Source organism: Saccopteryx bilineata, chromosome 3 (assembly GCF_036850765.1).
Source record: "Saccopteryx bilineata isolate mSacBil1 chromosome 3, mSacBil1_pri_phased_curated, whole genome shotgun sequence".
In the NCBI taxonomy this organism is placed as follows: domain Eukaryota; kingdom Metazoa; phylum Chordata; class Mammalia; order Chiroptera; family Emballonuridae; genus Saccopteryx; species Saccopteryx bilineata.
This window is the reverse complement of record NC_089492.1, coordinates 196139813-196163943: the sequence shown is the minus strand read 5'-3', so window position 1 is coordinate 196163943 and position 24131 is coordinate 196139813. Positions and strand designations below refer to the sequence as shown.

The following is a 24131-nucleotide window of genomic DNA, read 5'->3' as shown; positions in this document are numbered from 1 at the left end:
CAAACTGCCGGTTTCCTTCAACTGCTTATCCTAGCAAGTAGTGCTATTCCTATGTGGTGGCACTTTGTTATAAATGCGCCGATATTCATGTTGCACTTTGGTCATGGATTCGAATTTAGCAAGCCATAGAACACATTGAACTTTCCTCTGTACTGTCCACATCTCGACTGGCATGGCCATGGGCTGCTCCGCTGTATACACGGTGTTATGTCATCATCTGCACATGTGCACATGCTGCCACATCATCCTACAGAAACTGGGAGGGTTTTCCTTTTATCTGGTGCAGATTTCACATTTCTATTGTCTTTTGTTGCTTTCCTGTGGCCAGTCAAAAGTTGACTATGACCTTACGGACACATTGTATTAGTAAGGATGGCCCTTTCCTTCCCCTCATGTCCTTGGAACAGTGGCCATTGAAGTCTGACAGTTAAGGGTCCTAGACAGACCAGATAGCTGTGCACCAGTTCCTCCAGCAGAGGCTGCGGAGGGGGCTTGGAGATCTGCAGAGCACCGGCCATATTATGGCGACAGACTGGAAAACTGGGAGGAGCACTGAAGGAGGAGGATGGGCACAGCAGGTCTTCTGGGGAGGCTGTCACCCCCAGGCAAGGCGGGTGTGGCAGCATCCCAGCTGAGGGATGGTCCTGGCAGGGCCCAGAATCAGTCGGATCCCACCCTGTGGCTGCCTTGGGAATCACTGTCTCCTGGCAGAAACCCCACCCATCCCTCCAAGCAGAGCAGTTTTATGCCACTGCCATCCATGCTGGCTGCTGGCCAGAGCTCAGCGGGGGATGGGTGGGGAAGGGCGGCGGGCAGGCAGGAGCCTGGGAGCAGGACTGGGCAGCAGTGAATGGGGCTGGCCTGGGTGAGCACGCGGTATCCATTGTGAATTTGCAACAGGAAAGGGGCGGGGAGGTTGGGGTGGGCAACATGGCGGTTCTGACAGGGACCACGTCCTTTTTCGGATGCCCGCTTCTACCTCGCCCACTGCGGTGGAACTGCAGCCCCAATACCGGCACCTGCCGCCTGGGAGACAGGAAGCCAGACCAGCATTATGTATTATCATGTCCAGATGGTGCTTGTTTTAGGGTAATTATCTAATATCTGGTCTCTGGGACTCTACTGTCAAAAATATATATATCTACACTTAGAGATGGAGCAACTTTAATTGTAAAGACTATTACAGTAGGGAGGATGCTAATCTCAGACACCTTACAAGCATCTGAAATCACATAGAATCCGCTTTTCTTTTGGTGGAGCCTTGAGCAGGACCAACAGGAACTTGATTGGAGAGGAGGGAACAAGGGTGTGGAAAGCGGGCACTGAATCAGGTTGCTGCCACAGGAATATTTTGCTCTGTCATCAGCAGACTTTCAGTGTGAACTGTTGAGGAGCAGAGTGTCCACCTGAGTGCTTGTTTAAACTTGGAGGCAAGCCAAAATTCATGGTTTGTGGGTGGGGAAAAGCCAGGCTAAAATTCGGTGGAGCAATGTAGAGGCTAAGAGAGGGGCGATTGTGCATGCTGGGTCATCACCCCCGTTGTTTCATACAAACACAATCTGTTGTTAAATACTGTTAGGGGTGAAAGGACACTCATGGTGAGGATGACCTTGGTTCAGTCAGTTGTTGAGGTGGGCTGGCCTCCACATTCCTATGGGTCCTGAAGAGCTAGCTGTTACCATCTGCTGAGCGTGTTCCTGGACTGACAGGTGTAGAGGGTCTTAGAGGTAAGGGATTTCACAAGAGGTAAACTTTGAAATACGAGAACAAGAATTATTATTCATAAACAAGGCAGTCAAACCACAAGCTGAAGTTTGAAGGGAGCTGGTGGGGAAGGCTCAGAGATGTTGGGCCTGAAGCACACTTAAACGGCAGAGTTAGGATGACAGTGGCAACTCGATGCCTTTCCAGATTGTGATGAATATTTTTGGTGGTGGCATTAGACATTTATGGAATCACATGCATGGTGATTACTTCTGACAACTGCACAGATGCTCCCCTGAGAAGCCAGGGTCAGACCAAATGCCAGACAATGGCTAAAGACTATTTCCTGGACTTCTAGTAGTTCCTGGATTATTGATGTTGGCATTTTGGTAAAATTGTCCACAGTTCTGGTCATTATCTGAAGCATAGGATGGAAATGTGGGATTCTGGCAAACTCTGAGCGGCCCACACAGAAGCAGCTCCAGGTACAGAGACTGTGCACGGTCTGCTGCAGCAGTCAAGCCTGTGAGAGTCCTCCCAGTCCCTTAGCTTCTTACCAAGGCTTCTTGAAAAACTGCAAGGACATGAGATCAGATCCTCTTTCTCTGCTTAGGATTCTATACCTAGTCTTGTAACTGTAATATGGTTTGATAGACCTTTTGGATCATCTGGTACCTGGTAAAATTAAATCAGAAATAATGGTAGAGTTATGGTGATAAAAGAAGACAGTTAACAAGATTTAATAACGGTTGGCCTGACCGATTGGCTTAGTGCAGTGGTCCCCAACCCCCGGGCCACAGACTGGTACCGGTCCGTGGGCCATTTGGTACCGGTCCACAGAGAAAGAATAAATAACTTACATTATTTTCGTTTTATTTATATTTAAGTCTGAACAATGTTTTATTTTTTAAAATGACCAGATTCCCTCTTACATCCATCTAAGACTCACTCTTGACGCTTGTCTCGGTCACGTGATACATTTATCCATCCCACCCTAAAGGCTGGTCTGTGAAAATCTTTTCTGACATTGAACCGATCCGTGGCCCAAAAAAGGTTGGGGACCACTGGCTTAGTGGTAGAGCATTGGCCCAGCATGTGAATGTCCTGGGTTCAATTCCTGGTCAAGGCACATAGGAGAAGCACCCATCTGATTCTCCACCCCTCCCCCTCTTGCTTCTCTCTCTCTCTCTCTCTCTCTCCTCCCCTCCTGCAGCCATAGCTTGATTAGAGCAAGTTGGCCTAGGACACTGAGAATGGTTCCATGGCCTCTGCCTGAGGCACCAAAAAATAGCTTTGGTTGCAATAGAGCAAGGGCCCCAGATGGGCAGAGCATCACCCCCTAGTGGGTTTGCCAGGTGGATCCCAGTTGGGGTGCATGTGAGAATCTGTCTCTGCCTCCCCTCCTCTCACTTAAAAAAAAAAAAAAGGTTTGATAAAGGTTAACAAGATTTCCTAAATAATAGGATCTGTTCCAACTATAGGCTGTTTTTCCCTGTTTTTGGCTATGCTTCTCCTCAGGGGAGACATTCATAGAGCCAAAGATCATGTGCTCCCAAAGCTGCACCCCTCCAAGCCCACTTCCAGTTCATGTATAGCCCTTTCTCCCGGAGTAACCATGAGGGCAGAACATGTCTGCATATAACTCTATAGCAAAGTGGAGACTGCATGTGAGGAGGGAGGTGATGGAATTTGGATGCATAGGTGTAACATCCACAAACATGCACCCAAAACACAATAAAAAACCTGAGGCTCAGGCGAACCTGCCTGGTTGGCGGTACTTCATGAATATTGTCAAACATCTGTGTAGGTAAAGTAACATGTCCTGACTCCTTAGGAGGACAACAGAAATCCTGTGTTTGGTATTCCTCTGGACTCCACCTGTTGTGCTCTTGACTAATTCAAATTTGTATACTTTCCCTGTGAAAGAAAGGAAAGGAAAAGAGAGGTGAGGGTGGGTATGGGAGAAGAGAAAAGAAACTGTAGTGAGTATAATATCTTTCTGTAAGTTCTGTGAATCCTCCTAGTGAATCATCAAATCTAAGGGTGATGTTAGGGATCCTTGACCTTGTCATTGGTATCAGAAAGAAGAATGATTTTGGAGACTATTCCCTCTAACTTGGCAGTTGGCCCAAATACTTCATAGTTGCTGTCAGGGATGGGATTCACTAGCCTGACTGACTCACAGAAACATATAGTTCAAAGAAAAGTAAGGCTGAAAGGGCAGAGGATGAGAAACCTTTGACTTTTGGGTGGCCACAATGTTACCTATGGTATAAGACTGGAGCTGTGCTTCAAATAGTTATTGGAGATGAATGTTACCATAAGAATTTAGAAAGGACAGCTGCAACTCCTGAGGAGTTGAGAAAGCAAAGTAATAAGAAACAAGCTAATGGCAGTCCTTTGGTTGTTATCTGTGATAATCAAAATGAAAGGGAAAGTGTTAGCAGGGATCTTGAGACTGAGCCACACTTGGATTTAGGCTGTTTTGAGGTACTTCAGAGTGACCACCAAAGTGAATAGTTAGGGTGATGTCAGTGGTCACTAAGATTTGCAAGACAATGAGGGGAAAGATGATGGAGAGGGAGAGTCAAGAGACCCATCTAGCAGGGTAAAAATCTTTAAGTAGTTATAATTAAATAAAGTGGGCATCAATGAGATAAATATAAAGGTCTTAGTGTAGCACTCTCAGAAGTTGGATGGATGGATGGGAGCCTCCGCTGCCCCCCCACACACACACACTGATGGACCTTGAACAAGTTTGATTTATTTATCTGAGTTTTGATGAATTTCAAAATCTGGAAAGCAAAGATTACAATGAGAAACCTGATCTGGAATTGCCTGAGGCAATGGTCCCACAGGCTAATCAAAATAGAGATGGACCAAAGGGCCTTGGTCCCTTGGCCCCACCCCCAGCTAAGGACTCAAGGGCATGTACATGTGAGTGAATAAAATGGTCAGAGGGTGAGGAAGAGATGTTTTTGGCACTCCCTGACATGGGAACTACATGCACCAAGGTGCCAAAGCTTTGTCTACGTAAGAAATGTCTAAACATGTAAGAATTTTTATGAATATATTTGAGCCAAACTGGTGATAATTGTTGGAAAGAAAAATCTCAATAGATTGAGAAAAATGCTCCAGAAAATGGCTGTTTTACCACTTATTTTATACATTAGAATCAAAGGGGAAGATGGAAATCTATGGCGGTAGATTAGGGAGGCGGGAGGAAGCAAAGCAGGGAGATCTCTGGGACTGGATAAAGAGTAAAATGAACAGACACCCACTTCTCCTACTTCTTGTACATTGGCAAGCACAGGATCATTAACACTTATGCACATCTGTGTATGCACACTTACAGCATACACAGATGTACACTATGAAGGGGAACACATGACAATGACAGGTCCTGTGGTCCCTGCTCCGGCGGGATATTGTGCCCTGCAAGGTCCAGAAAAAGTGGATTACTCTGTCATTCCAAAGGTATGGTATCATAGATGCAGAAAGACAATAGACATACTCATTAAAGATAAAGACTGACCTTTGTCAAGGCAGATACCAGTCTAGAACATTGCTACCTGCTATGACTCACTTATAGTTAGAAAGTTTTAATTTTAGACCATCCTATTGGGTTACTTTAGATCTCTGAGTGCATAAGACTTCCATGCAGGCCTCCCATGAGCTTGTCAACTTTAGTATGTGGCTCCATTTTTTCCCACAGCTTGTTGTTGAAGTCCTAACAGGGACCACAGTGCACGAAAAGCATATGGGAATGAAATAGTTGGTGGGGTTAAGGTGAAAGTCTGGGTGAGAACTGAAGTATTTGAACAGACTGTGTAAAGTGACTCTGTCTCCTTTACCTGGATAAATCATAGGGATAGATATAGTGTTTAATTGGGGAATGCTTCCCTACCTAGTATTATAAACCAGAAGGCATGTAAAGCTACCCTTCCGCCATTATTGATTAGACAGCTAAATGGGAGTCAGTAAGATTGCCTGAGCCCACCTAGTTTGTGAATTTGACTAGGGTGATAGCATAGACAGATGATTGGTACAATAACCCTGTGTGGGGTGTAGACTGGGACTTGTGAGTGCCACCCAGTAATGACCTCTGGAATTAGTTATGGGACTGAACTGGGTCCAATTACTCAGTAATTGCCAGCCAAAAGACAATGCAGAATGATTTTGTGAGAGAAAATGGATTTTATTGTAAGCCAGCAAGCAAGGACACACTGGGGGTCACTTCCCAAAGTGTGTCCCAAACAAAGAAAACAAAGGATCACATGTGTCTTCATTCAGGGAACCCCTGCATAAACACCAAGGTGAGCTTCCTCATTACAGGCATAGGTGGGGTCCTCACCGTGCATATGCAGTTAGAAAACATACCTATATGTACACCATGTGTTCTAAAATCAGCACCCCTGGGAGGCAATTTTAGTGTTGTAATGAGGGCATAATGAGAACTATTCATAAGGAGGTCAGTAGAGAGTTCCCTGGGTGGCTTTGGCAGCCTCAGGTAGTTTCAGCCCCTGGTCCTGCAGATCATCCTGGGCTTGTCCCTGGAAAGACAGGTCTGGCAGTTGTCTGTGTCAGGGACAGCAGAAGTGTGGAAGGGAGTTTAACCAGTTAAGTCTCAGCCCTCCTGTTAAACTCACAGAAAATTACATGATGTGGTTACACAAACTTTCTAACATTTAAGGTGATCTAAGTAGGTTTATAGGTTAATCTAAGCAAAGTTACAGATTCTCAATAAGTTAATCTTTGCTGGGCTATGTGTAAGTCTATGTACACACACACACACACACACACACACACACACACACACACACGGTTACAGATTTCCATTTGAAAATGCCAGAAAATTTCCATTTGAAAGACAATGACTAGCTTAGCCAGCTAAGGGATATTAATTGAAACCGCCCTCTGACTGAAAGATATAAAATAATCTTGAATCCTGAAATACCCATGATGTCTGGGTGATGTCAGAGAAACATTCTAATGGGCAGGAGAATTCTCAGAAGAGTCTCATAATGGAATGGAAATGGTTTACAGAAGAAATGGTCCTCAGGGAATACAAGGAGGACGGACCAGAGGGCCTCTTCTTCCTTAGGACTGATGGAAACCCCCGAGGTTCTGCTGAACCCTATGGCCATGTGGGTGCTGACCTATAAACAATGCTCTATTGACCAAAGAGAGCTGCTTGGTTTGTGGGTGGCAGTTTCAAAGTGAACAGACAGCACACTCTTTGTCAAACTGCCACTCTGACTCAAAATAGCCATCAAGTCAGGCTGATGCCAGTCAACTGCAGAGGCTACAAATGGGTCCTGGTGGTCGTAGACCAGGGGTCTCAAACTCGCGGCCTGCGGGCTGCATGCGGCCCGCCGAACAATTTTGTGCGGCCCGCAGACTAATCCACGAAGTTCAAATATTTTGGATAAAATTAAGTAAGCCTAGGGGCCTACTTGTATTTTTCATTTTTCTAGCATCCTAGCTAGATATTAGCTTAGTTAACAGCAGTTGTGATGCGAACTACAGTTTCTGGTCGTTTTGTGACACTGAGTAAACTGCATGTACAATTGTGCTTGTTGTACTGATTTTTTTTTGTTTTCAACTGCAGTGAGAAAAGTGTTGCGTAACAGTTGCCTTTTGTAGACCTAGTGTGGCCCGCCGAACGGCTGTGATCTTGCTCTGCGGCCCACATGCTGAGTTGAGTTTGAGACCCCTGTCATAGATACTGAATCTGTGTTGGATTCCATATACCTGATGGTAGGAATGAACATTCAAAATAGTATAAAAGGACTGAAATAAAAGATGTTGCACCCATTTGGACAATGATGTCCATTTCTTCAGATCAAGGATTATACTTTCATCCTAAGAAATAATTTGATTAGATAATTGGAACAGGTAATGATTAAAGCATGAGGGGCTAGATTGTTGTGGACCGTTAATGGCAAAAAGCCATTATAGATTCGAGGCTTGGCAGGGGCTAAGTTCTCCCCCCTCCATCTCCTTATTTGGCTTTGATGCTGAGTATTTGCACCCACTCCACTTCCTTCCTTGGGTTGCAGGAAGCAATATACATGCCCTTCCTCTGACTCTTTGTTTGTTTCCGATGTTTGTAAATTTCACTAATGTATCCTGTTTTTGCCTTGAGAGAGTTCCTGTCTTAGCCTTTGATGTGCAACTTTGTATCAGGGTCCTTGATTTGCATAGGTCTATATAATAAAGTGAACTGGGGCTATGGGGCACTCAGATACTGCCAGGCAGTTTGAGGAGTCCTCCCGGTCCCATCGGTTTTGTTCTGACAAAGTGTGTTTCCTCAATTCTGCACTGTTATTAGGAGCTGCACTGGTCCGCGGCAAGTGGCGCCCGAACAGGGACATGAATATGAGTACAAGGAAACTAAAACTGAAGGAAGGTGATGGAACTCCCCAAAGTGAAGTGCGCACAGTGAGTAAAGAAATTTTTTGGGGAAAGTGTAGTTGGGAGTAAAAGAATATGGGACAGATAGGGTCAAAAGTAAGGGACCTTTATGTAGAAATGTTTCCATATGAAGACAAATCATTGTCTGAAGAGTATCAGGGTGAGCTGGAAACAGAGGGATGTGAATACAAGGATAACTTGGAGTCTGAGGATGACAGGGGGGATGAAAAATCCGTGGCTATGGCTGCCTTAGCCACGGGGCCTCCGCTGCCCTCAGCTCCTTCTTACATTCAACCCTCTGCTCCTCCGTTCCCTTATCAGGCTGATTACCAGGCTCGAAATGTAGGGGAAACAATAAATGATGGCTTTACCCATTTTCCTGTTGTAGAAAGACAGGATGATACAGGGAGACTAGTGCGAGAACATGAACCTGTACCTTTTAGAACTCTGAAAGAGCTTAAACTTGCTTGTGTTCAGTATGGGCCTACTGCCCCTTTTTCACTTGGTTTATTAGTTACTATTAGGGCAAAGGCTCTTCCCCCAAATGATTGGAAGGTGATTGTTTGTGCTTGTCTCTCCGGGGGTGATTATTTGCTGTGGAAGTTGGACTTTCATGAAGGGGCTTATGAGGTAGGGGAGAAATCTCGGCATAGTCAACCTGAGCTGCCAGTTACAGTGAATATAGAATTTGAGAATGGATAGGAGACTCAGGTATTAGGAAACTTACAGCTTTTTCTGTCATGGGCTGATTTTCTTCAATGTTTTGACTGCGGTTTTCTGAACTACCATTTTGTTTCTTTCTTGTTCTTTGCCTGGAGGTTGAGAGGGGGACCTGTGTTGGATTTGACTATAGGAAATATCCCAGCAGCTGCTGAGAGCAAATTTTCTCGGGGAGATTTTATTTAGTCACATCCTTCAGTCTCTGTCAGAAAATGCCCTGACTAATATCAGGCAGGCATCTTTCTAATCTGGATGTGCTCTGAAATCCCAGGTTTCTCTCTGGTTTGTCTGGTTCATCTGATTCTTGTTTCTGTTTATTCTTTGTTTAATGTTGTCAAAATATGTCTGTTTTTAAGGCCTGAATTAAGGTTTTTTTGCATGCAAAAATTGGAAATGCTGGCTCTAATATTTAGAAAAAATAAAATGTTTTTAGAACTTGTAAGGAGCACTCATTTAAATTTAAATAGAATAGAATGTAAATCCTTAAGACTTACTGATTTGGTTAGTGCATTGTGAGGTGTGTTCAGAGTTAGAAGCAAAATAGCAACTTAAGTAGGAAACGCCTGCAAATCTTCTTTGTCATGCTCTTTTCTACTTTAAGTTTTTTGAATACTGACATACAGGATCATTCAGCAGCAGAGAGACTCTGGAACCCTGCAAGAAAAGCCTTCCCTGAAGTGCAATGAAGGGACCCGCTCACAGGAATCTGGCAAGGGCCAGACCCTGTTCTCTTATGGGTCCGAGGATATGTGTGTGTTTTTCCTAGGTCTGCTGAAGCTTCTCAGTGGATCCCTGAACAACTGGTAAGACACCATGATTCTAGATGAGAGACTCACTTCACAAGAGCAATTGTATGAGGCTTATTTTACTATGCTCTCTTCCCTTTCTCAATTATTATTATCTAATTTTTTTTAATGTTTTAGATCATTTTATTTCTTTTCTGCTCCATTGCTTGAAAAGAGGACAAAAGGGGGGGCCTGATGTGGGTGTTGCTGAACAGAAATCTCATACGGCCATCTTGAGATTTTTCAAGAGAGATCTCTGTTTAGTATATATCCTTATTATGTTCCTATTAAGATAGCCCTACTTAAGATCAAGCAGGCCATAGTTTAATCTCTAAAACCCCGGGTTTCACTGTTGATTTGTGTGATTATATGTGAAGTCTTTGTTTAATGTCTAAGTGTATTTGTTTATAAGGCCTGAATTAAGTCCTTACATGAAAAGTAATAATGATAATAGTTTTGGAAGTGCCAGCTCTAGTATTGAAAACAAAATGGGGATAATTTCATTTCCCTATATAAATATAATTTTGTTTGGAATAAGTAAAGCACGCTCATTTTGGATCCAAAAGACTTGCTGGTTTGGCCAGGCTGCTTCAGGCTGCAAGTGGAAGGCTTGGGGCAGCATAGATTTACATTATAAAAGTATAAAGATTTTTTTTTACTATAGGAGAATAATGAAGATCACACTGGGATTTTTCAGTTTTGATATGTACTCTTTAAGGTACCTGTTAATTAATATTAAGGGGGTGTTTTGATAAGTGTGGGAATGTTGCTTGAAGGTGCATTTACTCTATTTTTGTTAAAAGTTAACAAAATCAAAAATTTTTTGCAATCTTTAAAGTCAAAATATTGTAAAGTGAGCTTAACATTTGCTTGAAGATCAATTGCAAATAATATAAAAAGAAAGAGGGGGTCATGTCCTGGAGCCCCTGCAGGTCTACCCTATCATGCTTTTTACGTCAAACAGTTTCTCTTGAATGCTGATGTACAAGAGATGCCAAATTTTTTTGTCCTGCAAACTACTACCCCCCCTTTTTTTTTATTTGATTCCAGCTAATAACACTGTTTTGTTCTTTTCTGAATAGCTCCAGATATATAGGCAGATAGGGACTCTCAAGCCCCTCAGCAAGATCTTCTGAGCATGGCTTTTAAGGTACCAAGAGGCAAAAAAAGCCCAAAGGAGATCAGGTAAAATACTAGCTCTTGGCATACGCCCTCAGAGGCTCCAACGCTCCAACTGGAACTTCATCAGGGCCCTGCTTCAATAGTGGAAAGGATGGTCATTTGAGCCAAAGCCTGCCAGGCTTACATGACTTTGCTGTGAGGAAGAAGGGACACACTGGAAGGTAGGCTTCCCCCTCACTCCTCTAAGGGAGGGTTCAGTCTCTTCCAGCCCTGCTCCAGCCACCTGTGACCTAACCTTGCCCAGAATACTGGGATTTGCCACTGAAGGCTAAAAGGTGCCCAGGGCCATCGGCCCCATCTATGACACTGTGGACGAGCCTGGGGTATTGCTTCCAAGTAGCCGGTAGACTGGTCTCATATACACAAGGGCCATTTAACTATGTATTGCCTGAACATTCAGATTTTTTATTCTTTCCTCGAAGATCTCTGTTGTGGGTATTGATAGTCCAGTTTTCTGCTGCTTTGATTAATATATAGTCTTTCCTTTATTCCTCCTGCCTCAATGTCCCACTCATATTTTAGGTTAGGACCTACTCCTAATTCAGAGTTGCTTTTTTCCTTTTTTGCCAACTTACAAATTTACCTCTGCCACCCAGCTTATTGTATCCCAAGGTTCTCCTCACCACCCCATGGCTGTAAAGCTCCAGTATAGGACCCCTTGGTTCATCTTTGCAGTTTAAAGAAAACAGAAGCTCCATCTTCATGCGTGCTGCAGATGGCTTTTCCAGTCTACCTGGGTCATTGCCAGCTGAGAGCAGCGGTCATTGGGACTTTGATGCTAATTGCAGAGTGTGGAAGTGTGACAGCAATTCCAGTGCCATGTGGTCTTCTCCTGAATGTGGACTTTTCCTGGACTCCTGCTCCTGTGACAGTTTTTGTTGGACTGAACTGGGGTTGGGTTGCATTTGCAGAAATTTGGAATGGTGTTGGTGTCAACTTGGACTTGGTGAACACGTTAAGGACATTACTCTTTTATAGATTCCTATTGTATTAGCTTAAAGAGTTTGCTTAAAGGCTTTAATCACTGTGATGTATTAGTATACTTGTTTCTGGGTATCTGTTAGCATTGGCTATACTAATTTTGTGTTTGTTCTGTATTTTTTCCGTCTGCTTCCAAATTAGAAAATCAGATGAGTGCAAATCTCAGCACACAAATTAAAAAGAAAAGGGGGATATGTTGTGGACCGTTAATGGCAAAAAGCCATTGTAGATTCGAGGCTTGGCAGGGGGCTAAGTTCTCCCCCCTTTATCTCCATATTTGGCTTTGATGCTGAGTATTTGCACCCACTCCACTTCCTTCCTTGGGTTGCAGGAAGCAATATACATGCCCTTCCTCTGACTCTTTGTTTGTTTCAGATGTTTGTAAATTTCACTAATGTATCCTGTTTTTGCCTTGGGAGAGTTCTGTCTTAGCCTTTGATGTGCAACTTTGTATCAGGGTCCTTGATTTGCATAGGTCTATATAATAAAGTGAACTGGGGCTATGGGGCACTTAGATACTGCCAGGCAGTTTGAGGAGTCCTCCCGGTCCCATTGGTTTTGTTCTGACAAAGTGTGTTTACTCAATTCCGCACCGTTATTTGGAGCTGCGCTGGTCCACGGCACTAGCTCACACATCTTCATGATTATGTGCTCACACTTGACTAGAAGGAGCCCATAGAATTTACCTGCTGAGTAGGCTCCTCCACTTTTCTGTAGAATCTGGTGAACAGGAAGGGGGAAGATGCTATTGCTCTAAAATTCTTCCCCATATTACCTCAACTTTCTTTCTTTGTTACCCGATGCAGTGGTCCCAGGACAAGGGCAACACCCACAGGTGTGAGTAGCAGGGATGGTCCCTGAACAAGAAACTGTCACTATATCTTTAAATCTTTATGTCAGAATTCATAAGGGCCTGATGGAGTGGGTTGTGTCTTTATCTTATCTGCCAAAATTGCAGTTAACCTCAAATGCACCTGTACTTTTTATTGTTCAAGAAAGCCCACTAGCTCTGTACTTGTGTATCCCCACCCTGTGGAAGTGGAAGTGGATTGAGGGGAGGCACTTGCTAGACTATGATTGCTGCCAGCTCTTTAGACCAGCACATTGGCCAAATCTAAATTCTTTCCAAACAAAACTGTAAAAGGCTGGTAAAAAAAAATAAAATGATAAGCCCAGGCCAGTTTAATCAGTGGTAGAGCATTGAAATGGTGTGTAGAAGTCCTAGGTTTGATTCCTGGTCAGGTCACACAGGAGAAACAACTATCTGCTTCTCCACCCATCCCCCTCTCCCTTCTCTCTCTCTTTCTCTCCTCCTCCCACAGCCATGGCTCAATTGGTTCGAGTGCATCGGACCCAGGCACTGAGGATGGCTCTGTGGAGCTTCCACCTCAGGTGCTAAAAAATAGCTCGGTTGTGAACATGACCCCAGATGGGCAGAACATCAGCCCCAGATGGGGGTTGCAGAGTAGATCCTGGTCAGGGCACATGTGGGAATCTGTCTCTCTATCTCCCCTCCTCTCACTTGGAATAGAAGGGGGGAAAATGGAGAAAATTATGTAGGAAGACAAAAATGTCTGTTAAAAATCTCATGAATCCCTTTAGATAAGAGGTAACAGTGCATATATGAAAAGAGAACAGAATGCTATGAAAATATAAAATTTAAACTATTAAAGTTCTTAGAAATTAAAAAATACAAGAGCACACACACAAAAAATATATCAAGAAATGACAGAAGCATGTGTTTCCCGATGTAACTCTATATGGTGAAGTTCATCACCTTCTTATAATCTAAATGCATGATTTAATTACTTGGAAAATTGTGTCATACCTGTTTCTCAGGAACAGACTCAGAGAGGAATGTGTATACGAAGCACATTGGAGAATAAAGGAAGCAAGATTGGGAGAAGTGAGGAGTTGAATAGTGCAGTACCAATAGAGGGTTCAGCCAATCCCAGGTGGTGCTCTGGAGCTCAGATGACCCCTCAGAAATGTCCTAAATTGAAGTACGGAGGCTGAACCTTTGTATCTTTCCCCCATTGAACACTCATGTACATGAGGTGACCCCCTAGGAAGGGGCCATAACTCTGGACAAGTGTAAGGCCAGTGGCTGTGGCCATGTAGGTTCCCATTGGATTCGGGCAGACGGTAAAGGAACTGTGGAGCCAGAGGATGGTGGGCCATTCCGTTTATTAGAGTAGCGCAATGGTGGAGGAGCAAGCAGGCAGGGGAAACTGCTTCTCTCTCTCTCAGGACTCACAAGCAAAACAGGCCGTGGGTGGGGAGACCCCTTCTCTGGTAAACAATAATAAGAAATGTCCTCTCCCAATGGTGGCAGGCAATCCCCAATTATACAATCTGCCACCCTGAGGGCAAGCACCCGCAGCCTCCCATAAACTATATATACATGGCGCTGCCCCGTGCTCATGCACCAATCAGGCAAAGTACAAGTAAGCAAGCCTAACACACTTGTAACACAGTTATTTGCCCAACAGTGAGGCAGCTCTCTTTGGCTGAAGGTAACTCTAAGAGAGGGGCTCAGCTGAGGGCCACAGTGTCCTCCACGCCAGCGGCTGGGGAAATGGACGCCTCATAGTCCTTGAGGGGGAATCTACTGCCTTAATCAAACTTGGAACTTGTAGCCTGAACTTCTTTGAAGTCTTGCATGCCCATGTGGTCAACAACCCCTGACTCTGCTACGGGTCTGCTCCTGAGGGCTCATATTGTAAGCTGCCTGTATCCTGCAGCGAGCCTGCCAGGTACTGGGGCCAGGAGTGGCCACAGCTGTCCAGTGCTGCCTAGGATGAGGCCCATTGTTTCTGCACTGGTCAGAACATGTATTTTATCCATACCAATGCTGCCATTTTGCCGTTGATAAGTCCAGCTCCCATATCCATCTCTCAGTTGGTCTGAAATTGAGCAGAGCAGAAGGGAGTGCTGTTTCCAAGGCCCTTCACACCACTGCTATGCAGCAATGCTCACTCTGCATCGAAAACATTAAATCTAAAAAACTTTCAATTTTACAGAGACGATACATTGAAGTATTTGTATTTTTAAATGATTTTTTAAGTTTACAATCTGTCATCTAACAACGCATAATGAATTTTCTTACGTGTTAAGTATCTGTCAGTTACAAAAACCGAATTAACTTCTCATTCATTACCCACACTTTGTATATCAGATCTACAGCCCATTCTCCCACTTATTTAGTGGTGCCTTTGAAGGGCAGTATGCCAGAGAGGCAAGTAAGGAAGAAGAATATCCACAGTGAGCTCCTCTCATGTTCCACAACCAGCTAAGGCTTTGCGCGCACATGCACACACTCACGGGCACTCACACACACTTATGAGGTAGGTATTCTCCCCTCCTTGCACACGAGGAAACCAGTTCAGAGGGTTTAAGACAATCCTGGCATCACTCAATGACAGGGAAAAGAAAAAAAAAGCCCAGCAATTGCACCCCTTGCTGCCTGACAGCACTGTTTTCTGGAGTTACACAGCTAAGCTGTTTCCTAGGTAACCAGCACACAGCTTCCAGCACCGTCCGCATAAAAGGGAGGAGTGGGAGAACCTTTCAGTGTCTGCTCTTCTCCTGTTTCCTGCATTTTCCGCATAGGCAGTGCTGCAGCCCTTTGTTGAGGCCTCAGTATGGCGAAAACAGAAAGCCCCTCAAAACTTGTATGATGGTGTGGAGGGTATTCTATTTCAAATGGGGGCATTTCGACTCATAAGGACCAGATTCATTGAGAAGTTTGCCTGTCAGCACATTGAAGGCTGTTCCTATTTTTATTCACTCCCTGCCTTTTCCTTTCCTCTCGTGTATTGTGTCCTTGCACAAGCCCCCTGTGCTGGCAGACAGCCTGGGGAGTACTGCACTCAGATGTGCCTGTGCCCTGAGCAGCACCATGGTCTCTTCCACCATGCCCAGAGAGCTCTGCAGAGTCCTTGCCATCCCCTAGGCTGCAGGTGACCAGGACAGGGACCAAGGCTGGCACATGTCTGTGTCACATACCTGTTTATCCTATGCTGAATCTTTACCTATTGAGTGCCATCCTGTGATGGTCACTTTTAGGTGGCCGCTGGACCTAAAGTTTTTGCTCTCCTTGCCCTGCAACAAGGGCAGGCTTGGGTTGAAAATAAATAAGCAAGAATGAGTGTTGAAGAGTCTATTTCCTCACCACCTTCAACGATGTTATCTTTAGCTGTACAAAGCATTTTCCTTCACCTAAAAGCTGAAATGCACTTCACTTTTATGAGAGCTTCTCTTCTGACATAAATGTTAATGCAATTCAAGCTCATGGGTATTGCCACGAAAAGCCATTTTTCTTGGTAGCATTGGTGTGCAAGGAACACATTGGAAACATCTATGGTTAGTCCATTATGTATGATTAACTTATTGCCATTTTGAATATCAGTGGGCAGCTACGGCGTGGCTAGAGGTCAAGGTGAAGAGGCATCAGCCAAGGGATGGGAAACGGTGGATCCAATTTTGTAGGTGTGTGGAAGTCATCAGCATCCAGGAGTCTGAGCTGGTGGATGCAGGTGTCTGGCACAGTCTCTGGGCAGTGACAGCAGCTAAGCCAAGCTTTTAGTTCTGAGCAGGCGGTGGACAGGGTAGGGGCAGGACAGAGTGCCCAAGCAGCAGCTAGTTCCAGCAGGAAGGTGGGCTGAGTCGACACACTGTCCCAAGGTACGGCAGCCGGCAGGGGATATTAGGTGATGCTATTGGATTAAGGGTATGTTCCTTGGGTGTGATAATGATATTGTAGTTCTACAACAGAATGTCTTTGTCCTTAGGAGTTGTATACTGACATTTTTAGGGGTGAAGAGTTGTGATGTTTATAATCTACTTGCAAATAACCTAGCAAAAAAAGTATCCATATACCAGCAAATATGGTAAAATGGGCAAAACATGAATAACTGTTGGAATTAGAAGAATACACAAGTGTTGACTGTACTATTCTTTCAAGTTATAGATTTAAGTATTAGTTTTTAAATAAATTTTCTAATTTTTTTTTTTTAAGAGTTGATGATTAATTCTGGGCCTGAAACATAAACCCATAAACCAGATTTACTGGCTTAGAGTTTAAAACTGAAGTAAATGGTACATACAGTTAATGCTTTGCTGACTCCTTCCTTATGAATGTGGCATAGCCCAGAAAGGGTGGAAGACTCTGGAAAGGCCACCGTGAAATCCACAGATTAAAAATATGTGTAACAGCTTGACCAGATGGTGACACAGTGAATAGGGTGTCGGACTGGGAAGTGGAGGACCCAGGTTCAAAACCCCGAGGTTGCCGGCTTGAGCACAGGCTCACCAGCTTGAGCGCAAGGTCGCTGGCTTGAGCCAAAGGTCACTGGTTTGAGCAAAGAGTCACTCACTCCCCTGGTCAAGGCACTTATGAGAAAGCAGTTGATGAACAACTAAGGTGCCGCAACAGAGAATTGATGCTTCTCGTCTCTTTCCCTTCCTGTCTGTCTGTCCCTATCTGTCTCTCTCTCTGTCTCTGTCACAAAAAATAAAAGTGTTACAAAGCAGGCTGGTGCGTTCTATTTTTATCTTTTGCTTTCTTATTCTCAAATTTCCAATGCTTAATTGTTTTTCTTAATCAAAAGGGCATTTTATCGACTGCTAGTTCCTAAGGCAGGAAACAGAAGGGAGTGATGTCTGGAGATTAAACCACAAAAGTGGAAGGCAAGTCTCCCAGGTCCCTTTCATGGTTCTGCTTTTTAAGCCCCAAGGGACTAAATCAACCAAAACACACACACAGCTGCCACATCTGGCCACTTGTACATCGTTACTAAGAGCCTTAAAAAGTTAGATATTCTACACCCTGGCTGGGATTCTCAGTGGGTAGAATATCATCCTCGCACACCAAGGTTGCAGATTTGATTCCTGGTCAGGGTTCATACGAGAAGCAGCCAATGGGTGTGCAGCCAAAGGTTGTACATCTCACAGAGAAATGCTTAGTTAATGATATGGCATTATAAGTATGTAAAATATCTGTGTGGCTGAACAAGGATTAGATGGCGATGTAAAAATGAAGTTAACTTTTATGTTGGAGTGGTGGGAATTAAAGTAGCTTTCTTTATTGTGTGCCATTTTGTTTTTAACACAAATACTTTATAAATGGGTATTACCCCTGCAAACCAGCAACTGAAGCTGTTCAATAGATAAAGAAATAACATGTGGAGAGTTATGTGTCTCTGTCCATGTGGAATCTACATTCAGAGAAGCAGATGTTGATTTTATTAGACTGTTGAGAAAGAGAAGAGAGATGTTGGAAGACAACAGCCTGAGTCACACTGAACCCGATTCCCTGGCCTGGTTTCTTGCAGCCGGTCCACAGCATGAGCAGGAAGACACAAGCAAAGAGGTTTACACGTGAAAACAAAAGTGTAATTTCCATGATACACGACACAAACACACAAGAAAGGGAGAAGGTCAACTTGAAATAGAGGTGTACATCTCTTCAGTGGTCTTATATTTAATGCTCAACACACTCTAAATAAACTCACTTTAAAGGTGAAATAGCAGTGCCCTTAGATGCTAGCATGTCCTAAATTGTTAACTGCCCTGAATTCAAAGGCATTGTGGCATTTGGATGGTCAAAATCATCTACTCCAAGTGCAAGACAGATCAATGGATTTTAATGCAATAAAAGTCAGAAGATATTTAAATAACGGTTACTACAAAAAAAAAGTTTTGTGGCCCTGGCCAGTTGGCTCAGTGGTAGAGCATCGGCCTGGTGTGTGGAAGTCCCGGGTTCAATTCCCGGCCAGAGCACACAGGAGAAGTGCCCATCTGCTTCTCCACCTTTCCCCCCTCCTTTCTCTCTATCTCTCTCTTCCCCTCTGACAGCCAAGGCTCCATTGGAGCAAAGTTGACCCGAGTGCTGAGGACGGCTCCATGGCCTCCATCTCAGGCGCCAGAATGGCTCTGGTTGCAATGGAGCAACACCCCAGATGGGCAAAACATCGCCCCCTGGTGGGCTTGCCGTGTGAATCCCGGTCGGGTGCACACAAGGGTCTGTCTCTCTGCCTCTCCGCTTCTCACCTCAAAAAATACAAAAAAAAAAAAAGTTTTGTAAGTAAGGTTTTGTTTAAATACTGTTTTGTTTATATATTGTCCATGGCTACTTTTGAGCTATACCAGCAGAGTTCAGTAGTTATAACAGAACGTGCATAACCCACAAAGTAGAAAATATTTACTATTCAGCCCTTTACAGAGAAAGTTTACTGAGATGCAGGAGCAGGAGTTCCATGCATGCACAGGAGGTGGTGAGTTCCCAGGGAGCCCTGGCCTGGCTGGAGGAAGCAGGGCAGACCCTGGGCTAGACAGCTGGCCACCTGCAAGAACACCAGGACCTGCTCACTCTCAAGCTGGCCCAGGACATCAAGACTGCCACCTGCAGGAAGGTGCTGGAGGGCTCAAGAGGAACATTGTGGTGAATGAAGACTGTGGAGATGCGAAGCGGAGGGGTTGTTAAGAGTCCAAGCAAGAACACAAGGATATGATGTGAGGTGGGACCCACTTGGTGGCTCCCACCACATATCAGGGGGGCCTGCAGCAGAAGACAGGATAGTTGTCCCTCCTCTAATAGCTAATTCACCAGGCCTGAGCTCCCCTCCCCACTCCATCCGTGTGCCAGCTTTCTGCCTAGGCTCCAACATTACGCTCTACCGAAGAATATTCTACTAAAGAAGAATGTACACAATTATTGGAACAAGAATAAAAATACTCCCCCCTTTTTTCCATAGCATATCTGGGTGAAGCCAGATTTAAAATTTTTTTTTAAATATTTTATTTATTTTAGTGAGGGGAGAGAGAGAGAGAATGAGGAGGAGCAGGAAGTATCAACCCCCGTATGTGCCTTGACCGGGCAAGCCTGAGGTTTCAAACTGGCGACCTCAGTGTTCCAGGTCAATGCTTTATTCACTGCTCCACCACAGGTCAGGTAAAGCCAGAGTTTTGTTTGTTTTACAACTAAGACAACATATTACAGCAGACTGGATACAAAATAGAATATGAAAATCTGGCTGTCTTGTATTAAGCCAGCCATTAAAGAGATTTGTAAAAATATAAAAACAGTGCCACTCATATTACTGTTATTTTGTTTAATAAAACAGTATTTTTCATGTTATTATGTACTGCATTTTATGATGGATTCCTCGTTGGACTTAATAGATTAATAAATGATATTTTTAAATGTTCTCAATGTCAATGATGGTGAGTGCTGATAGCTATAACCTGCATAAGCAAAAGCTCACTAGGGTCCTCCATCTTATTTAAGAGGGGGCTCTGAGACCAAAGTATTTGAAAACTGAGAGTTTAGTGCTGGGGAAGTTACAGGGCCAGTTACTCCGTCACGTCACTGCTGTTGTCACAGGTCAGGTGTTCTCTGTCTTTCCAGCCTCCTCCTAAGCATCCAGCCTGTCCTCTCAAACAGGCTCTCTGTTAAGCCTAATCCGGAGGGACCCAAAACATTGAAGACACGAACAAAGTCCATCGATTACACATCAAAGCTTTATTGTCTAGCTTGGCCAAGCAGAGGCAACTCTGACAGAAGTCTGAGGGAGAGCGCACTGGCCCTTTGTTCTACCTAGTTTTTATAGTTTTGTAAGTGGGAAGTACAGAAGCAAAAATTGTAATTAGGAGCCCCTTACCACTATTGGTTATAGTCATATGTCCTTTAACATGATAGGACCATGTTCAATTTGCAAGCCATACATCATTTTGGAGAAAACAAAATTTACAAATCAACACAATGGTAGAAAGATGTCTTTTTACATATTAAAAGGCATTCCTATATTATCTAGTGTTTATCTGCCATCTCTCTGTAGAAAGATGTCTTTTTACATATTAAAAGGCATTCCTATATTATCTAGTGTTTATCTGCCATCTCTCTGTAGAAAGATGTCTTTTTACATATTAAAAGGCATTCTTATATTATCTCTAGTGTTTATCTGCCATCTCTCTGTCCAGAGTCACACGTGTTAACCACACGCATTTACATAGGAGAGGTAGTTTTGGTGGGGACAAATGCCCGCAAATGGCTCATTACTATAAGAAAAGGTTTATTTTGGCTTTTCTCTCCCTGTACCTGGCTAGCCATTCACCCCTTTCCCCACAGGTGTGGTGGAATGTCTGGGAATCCATGTTTTCCTCCCCTTTGCATTCACAATATAATGCCAAGGGCCATCCTGGTCATGCCAATCACACAGTACAGAGATTATTTCTCACAATTTCTCTGCACAGCTTAACCCAAATTAATAAAATGTTCTTCAAGCCTCCGAAAATATTAATATTAATTCTGTAGCTTTGGTACTTTACAAAACCTGCGGGTGAGGTGGCGCAGTGGCTCCTCGTTCGCCCCTCTGAATGGGAGGATAAGACGCGGTATCTACCGAGGGGAGAGGCTGGTAGGTGGGCTGGAACGTAGGTCGATGGACCAGGAGGTTGGCGGCCCCTAGCTGGCGTTTGATTAGGGTGGGATAAGCAATAATCAGGTATTGCTCTTTGTTAACTGGGCAGGTAAGATGGGTGGTTAGGCCCAGCACCTGTCCCCTGGATATAAAAAAAACACCCTGTTTATATTTCGGTCTCCAACAGATATTGAAATTTCAAATTTGTGTGTTATGAGTCTTACTCATCTGAATTCCCAGGTTTGGATTTGGAGGCAGACTGGAAAAATATAAAATAAACAACAATATTAAAACAGCCAATGCTAACAGATATTATAACAAGTGTCCTAATACAATGAAGTGATTAAAACCTATTAGGTTACTAAGCAAAGTCTTAACTAATACAACAGGATTTAAAGTAAAATTTTTAGTCTTAAATGTCCTTAACATGTTAATGTAATTTCACCAAGTCCATGTTGACACCATTACCGCTTCATATTATTTGTAAATGAAACCTAACCCCACTTCAGTTTGAGAAGTGTCCCAAGGAACAGGAGTCACACACATTCAGGAAAAGTTCACAAGGCACTGGAGTTGTGGTCACATTTCCATGCTTTGCAGCTAGAGTCCAAGTCCCAATGACCACTGCTTCTAGCTGGTAACAATTCAGGTAGACTGGAAGAGCCGTCTGCAGCACGTATGGAGACGGAGCTTCTGTTTTCTTTAAACTGGAGAGGTGAACCCAGGGTGCCTTTCTCTGGAGCTCTGCAATCATGGCATGGTGAAGAGAACCTGTGGATACACTATCCTGGGTAGCAGAGGTAAATTCGTCTAAATTAGGAGTAAGTCCCAGCTTAAAGTAGGCATGGGGCATTGAGACAAGAGAAATAAAGGAAACACTATATATTAAACAAAGCAGCAGAAAATAAGGCTATCAACACCCACAACAGAGATCTTCGAGGGATGAATAAAAAAAATGAATATTCAGGCAAGGCATAGTAAGTGGCCCTTGTGTCCATAAGAAAGGAGATCAGTTTACCTGCTACTTGGAAGAAATACCCTAGGCTTGTCCACAGCGACGTGAGATGGGGCCGATGGCCCTGGGCACCTTTAGTCTTCAGTGGCAAGCCTCAGTAGGCTGGCAAGGTCAGGTCACAGGTAGCTGGAGCAGGGCTAGAAGAGACTGAACTCTCCCTTGGAGGAGTGAGGGAGCAGCTTACCTTCCAGTGTCCCTTTTTCCCATAGTAAAGGCATGTCCCTGGTGGGGGCTGAGAATCCTGGCAGGCTTTAGCTCAATGATCTTCCTTTCCACTCTTGAAGCAGGGCCCTGATGGAGTCCTATGAAGTTTCTCAGGGGCATTGGAGCCTTTATGGGTGTATGCCAAGAGCTGGTATTTTGCCTGATCTCTTTTTGGGCTCTGTCTGCCTTTTCTGTTCCTCTCTTGGTCAGTATAGACCTTAAATGCCATGCTCAGAAGATCTCGTTTAAGGGTTTGAGGGTCCCCAACTGCCTATATAAACTTTTTCCGTATACCTAGAGCTAATTGGAAAAAGACAAAACAGCATTATCAGCTGGATTAAATAAAAGAGGGTAGGAGTTTGCAGGAAGAGAAAAGAAGTTTAGCATCTCTTGTAGGATTCCAGAGTCTCTCAGCTTCTGAATAAACCTGTATATCAGTATTCAAAAGAATTTTTTTTAAAAAAAACAGCATGATAAAATAGATTTTCAGGAGTTCCAGGATATGACTCCTTCCCCCCTTTTTAAGATTATTTATAATTGACCTTTAAGCATTTGTTGAGTACACTTTATAATACCTTTACTTCAAAATTGTAAGAAATACTTGTCTTTATGTTAACTTAACAAAACATAGTAAATGCATTTTCAAGTAACATTTCCATACTTATTAAAACATTTCTATCCCATTAATTAATAGGCAAATTAAAGTGCACAATAAGGCTAGAAAATTCCAGTGTGGATTTTATTATTTTCCTATATTATTAATGAAAATCTACACCTTTGTTAGGTAAATCTACTCTGCTTCAAGCCTTTCAGCTTGCAGCAGCAGCCTGAAGTTTGAAGCAGTTTAGCCAAAATTAGCAAGTTTTTAGGATTCACATTCTATTCTATTTAAATTTAAATGAGCACGCTATATTTATTCCAATTAAAATTAAAATTTGTAGGGATGATATCATCTTATTTTTTCAATATTAAAGCCGCATTTCCAATTCTTGCATGCAAAGACCAAACACAAATGAGGATCAGACAAGGTAAACAAATCAGAGAGAAACCTGGGATTTTAGAGATTAGAACTTGGCCTGCTTGCATTGTTCACAGTGGCCAGGACATGGAAACAACCAAAAAGCCTATCAATAGATGACTGGATAAAGAAGATGTGGCACATATACACTATGGAATACTACTCAGCCATAAGAAATTATGACATCGGAACATTTACAGCAAAATGGTGGGATCTTGATAACATGATACGAAGCGAAATAAGTAAATCAGAAAAAACCAGGAACTGCATTATTCCATACGTAGGTGGGACATAAAAGTGAAACTAAGAGACATTGATAAGAGTGTGGTGGTTACGGGGGGGGAGGGGGGAATGGGAGAGGGAAAGGGGGAGGGGGAGGGGCACAAAGAAAACAAGATAGAAGGTGACAGAGGACAATCTGACTTTGGGTGATGGGTATGCAACATAATTGAACGACAAGATAACCTGGACTTGTTATCTTTGAATATATGTATTCTGATTTATTGATGTCACCCCATTAAAAAAATAAAATTAAAAAAAAAAAAAGAACTTGGCCTGCTTGATCTTTATGCAGGGCTACTATGATAGGAACAAAAGGATAGAAACTAAACAGAACTCTCTCAAAAAGGTTTGAGAACAGCCGTGTATGAGATTCTGTTTAGCTACATCCAAACAGGCGTTCC

The 24131-nt window shown here is 43.5% G+C and overlaps 1 pseudogene; it reads left to right on the top strand.

The window, feature by feature from the left end:
• The first annotated feature begins 930 nt into the window (after positions 1 to 930).
• The window catches only part of LOC136329964 (programmed cell death protein 2-like), a 43271-nt pseudogene continuing 20070 nt past the window's right edge, over positions 931 to 24131 (top strand).